General features: G+C 39.4%; 1 pseudogene; it reads right to left on the bottom strand.

Moving 5' to 3' along the window:
* Positions 1-3972: 3972 nt before the first annotated feature.
* LOC109047279 overlaps positions 3973-4590 on the bottom strand; it is a 41044-nt pseudogene continuing 40426 nt past the window's right edge.

Genomic DNA, 4590 nt, shown 5'->3' with positions numbered 1-4590 from the left:
CGTTATCCGCGACAGAGAACCGTAGATGAGGACACGAGCAGCGCGAACCGCTGTCAGGATCCTGTTTCCTCGTATCCAGCCACTGACGCTGATGCTCTATACACTTCACCTGCGATAAAACGCACACTCGACTCTCTCTACAACGCAGGATAGATAAATAATCCACTTGTTTAGGGAACACGTAAACGCACTGTCCCAGGTTTTAAAAAACCGATGGTTCCTTGATTAAAGAAGCATGTGTTTTATTGATCAGTCCGGTGGGGATCTTTTGCTGGGTGCTCATATCTTTACGCACTATTAATAATATCCCTCTAAGTAGCTAGTATAGTATGAACAGTAAACACTGTTGTAGGAATTGCGGGACAAAGCGCACAGTGCTTCGGCTGCGCGCCTCTGTGCTGACTGTCTCTTCTACCGTCCGTTTCTCTTCTGAATAATAGTGATGTCTGATTCGTTTTTTGAGTGCGGCTCCTGTGAACTATTTGGAGGAATCGATTCGGCAACATTTTCTGTAATAGAAACAAAGCATTCCTTGGTGAAAAAACGAGTGTAAGATGTTTTGCTTCTCTAAATCTGGTCTGTATTGATGCCCGTAAATAATAAATAATATGCCCATACATAAAATAGCCTAATAAAATAAATCAATGCCTGATGAATGAATGAATGTAATTCTGAGTTTATGTCCTCACAAATCTACCATTTTATCGTGAAATTCGAGGGAAAGAAAGAAAGAAAAAAGAACAAATCAGAAATAAGAACTCAGAATTGCAAGATGAACTCGGATTGTGGAAATAAAAAAGTTACCAATTACTTTATTTTTTTTTCCGTGATGGAAAAAATAATAATAAAACAACTACAACAAAACAAAACAGAATTAAAAGGGGGAAAAAAAAAAATCAGAATTTGAACCTCTGATGAAAAAGTCAGTTGCGAAATTTAAACTCAGAACTGTAAGAAAAAAAAGTCAGAATTCTGAGTAGCTGCATAACTTTTCAGAAGTTTCATTGCCAACATTTTCTCTTTAGCTGCACTTCTGATTTTAATTCTCACGTTCTGAGAAGAACGTCAGGGTTGGGAGTCAAAAATGTTTTCAGACAGGAATTTATTGTTTTTCATTGATATGGCAGAAACGGCTTTTCCATAGATCCTACAGGCGTGGTGTGTGCACATTTTGAGACTCAAGAACAGCAGGCTTTCATCAAAGGGTTTGACTGTGAACGCATTCCATGAACTTTCCGGCCCCAGTGGTAGTTTTTCTGTGGAGTGCAGTGATTATCTTTTCTTCTTCAATATAGCAATGAAAAATAGGTTGGAAGTAAAACTTGAGCAGGATGATAGACTTTATGGAGACACTAAACAATAAAACGTTTTTGGTTGTGGCTAAAGGGAAAGCTGAAGACAACGTTTGGCATAAATTCAAATTTTGCTAAAATGTCGAATCTAAATACCAGGCATCCCGTAATGCTCAGGCATAAAAATGGCTCAAAGAACCTTCAGGGGACCATTTTGAGGGCGATGGATGATGGGGAGTTCTATTCCGCCTGAAACGATCCGTTTCGTTATGAATTTTCCAATGAGGATGAGGGTAGATTAGCCGACCCCTGCAGGTTGTGATTCGACGCTTACTTCCGCCTTATGGCACGTAAATCCCGCACTGCCATTGAGTTTTGAGTGGGTTCAAGTGGTGGACTTTGGTTGCCTCAACAGAGTGAGTGGGGCGTAGGCGCGGAGGCGAGAACACAGGATATTTTGAGAGCATGTTTATTTTTCAGTCGAAAGACACGATCCCCTGATTAAGTGCACTAGAAATATTCGCGGGTTTATTTCAATTACACGGTTTTACACAGCTGCTAAGAAAGAAGATGAAGTGGCTCACAACGACAATGTACGCACCTAATACTCCTGGCTGTTTACTGTGGCTATTAACGCAACACAACTGTGAACATGAGTCTTGCTTTACAGCTAAACCGCACGCACTGGTTTTCATATATGTACATTTCTATAGCTGGCTGTAGAGAGGAGAGAGAATAGAGAGAGAGAGAGAGAGAGAGAAGAGCGAGAGATAGGAGAATTGCTCGCAGGTTTCTATCATATTTACTTAAAACTTCTTAGGAATCATCAATGGTATGACGAGTCAGGAATTATACAGGCTGACTAGGCTATCTTTAGCTAAACTGATCCAAATTAAGTGTGCTACAGGTTTGGTAGATCGCTGGATATTGGTAGTGATACATGTCCCTGGTCCCCACCCCTCCTCACCTACGCGCCCCTGAAAATGAGTCATCATTGGCCGATAATAACGAGACTAACAAAGCCCTGACCTTTTGAGCTCAGAAGCATTGCCAAAGGCAGCATTTCCTATGACAGTTGCCGACTGCACTTTGGTTGCACAAAACGCAGCAATGGCGAAATTAAGGGTTTTACGTCGGCTGGAGACCAGGGAGAATGTTTCATACGCTTTATATGGCATCTAAATAATAAGACATATCTAATCAAACCGCACATAATGTACAACATGTCTTGCTGAAAGACATGAAGACTCAATTGCGTTTCTGCTCGCGACATGGTTTTAGAGCTATTGCTGAAACATAGACTCCAGTTAGGCAGGGGCGCTTCAGGGGCTAGGGCACATGTTGTCCAGAAATTATGTAATTGATACAAACCGGGTCCAGATCGGGACTGAAAAATATATAGACATAGGCTACAAAACCCGGGATGTAAAGGGAAGCGTCCCCGAGACGGGAAAATAGAAATAACCTCTAGACGAGGGAAAAAGCGGGGCTCAGAGGTTTGATGTTTGCCCAGCTGAGGTTGCCGGACTTTCAGAAAACTAAAAATTTACATTTGGGCAAGAGTGAGATTCTAGTGAGAGATAGAGGGAGAGATCGAATCAAAATTAACGTGTATACTTTGAAGAATATGATGTTTATTTGATCGATTTAGTTGACCTTACAGTAACAAACGACACGCGGCGCAGTCGAGCTATGTGTAGAAGTGAGCATTAATGGATTCAAACTAAGGTTTAGAACTGTGACAATCACAGCGAAAGCTTGTCAAAACAAACCAATGGAGCCTACTGTATGTAGGAAACTGTTGCGCATCTAAGAAAGGGTTAAATGCCAATGTTATGAAAGATTGTACTAAAGAATTAAAGGGTTTTTAGTGTCCTCAGAATTAATCAAAAGCATAACCCAGACTATCTTATGCACCTTTGTATACATATATTTCAGTATAATAAAAAAAAAAAAAAATGTTTAAAGGTACAAATTGATTTTTTACACAAAAGCCCAATGCACTAACAGGTGGGTCAATCTGTACAGCTGGCTTGCGTGGTTTTTCATCCTCAGAATCAAGGGAATAAAATATAATAATTTTATGTAATGAACAATAAGGGACTTTTTTTGAGGACTGATTAAGACTAATTTTATTTGCGTTTAGCTTTATTATTTTAGTATGGCGATTTGTGCATTTTCCTTCCTTGGTAATTATAATTATAATTGTCATTACGTATATTTCAGGGAAAGTTTTGATTTTTGTTGATTTATTTAATTATTTTTTTTCAGATTTATGGTATTAGAATTTGAAAAATCTTAATGTTGCTGAATTGGCATGACATTTCATGAATTCTAAAAAATATTTTCAGGTAGCTAAGCCTATATTGATATATTTTGGGGTGAAATACAACTTTGTAAAATTCACCCCAGGTATAGTGATACTGGGAGGAGCTACATCAACCCTTACAAACAAGACCAGTGCATACAAATAACCATTTTTTGGAATATTCCACATCCTGTGAGCAGGGCTGACATAAAGAGAACTTACTGAACCATCTAGTTGAGATCAGAAGACGAAGGTTTTCCAGAACTTCGAAGGCCTAGTGCAGAATGCAGCGCTTTGACATGTAAAAACAGGTCTCTTTTTAAATGTGGCGTCCCGAATCCATCAAGGCCCCTAAAGAAGGAGACTGCGCCATTATGGAGTAAAGAGAGAGGAAGAAATAAGACAGAAGAGAAGTTTGGGATGTGGACGACTCCAAACTATTGCGCAGCGACCTGCGGTTTTGGGGTCTGGGAGTTGGGGCTGGATTGGGATAAAGGCTTCCTGTGGTGGAATTCGTACATGGACTTCCTTTTTAGCGAGCACTGTAGGAAGAAGCAAGAAAAATGAACAAAATGTGTAAGAATTAGGTTCAGATATCACATTTAAACAAGATTTTCAATGCGATACAATAGAAGAACAATTTTGGGCTCTTTAAAGAACCATTTTCTCTCAGTGTGAAGAAACTTTTACAACTATAAAAGGACCTTTAAGGGTGTAGCGATGCAATAGAAGAACCATTTTGGGTTTTTTCATACACTTGAGTTGATCCTGTTTTAACCTCTCTTGCCAGTCACTGCAGAACTGGCTCAAACCAGATTCTGTAGCCCTCTGTGCAATTATGTACATTATCTTGTCTGTTCTACACCCTGTCTTCATCATCAGCTTAAAGAATAGAAAGCACATACTAAGCAAGTTTACACTAGACATTAAATATTCTCAAAACATTTCGACTTTATTCTCCAAAACATTCCGACTTTATTCTTGACACAT

Source organism: Cyprinus carpio, chromosome A22, assembly GCF_018340385.1.
Source record: "Cyprinus carpio isolate SPL01 chromosome A22, ASM1834038v1, whole genome shotgun sequence".
Taxonomy (NCBI): Eukaryota; Metazoa; Chordata; class Actinopteri; order Cypriniformes; family Cyprinidae; genus Cyprinus; species Cyprinus carpio.
The sequence above is the reverse complement of the archived record's forward strand: the minus strand, read 5'-3'. Positions and strand labels throughout refer to the sequence as shown.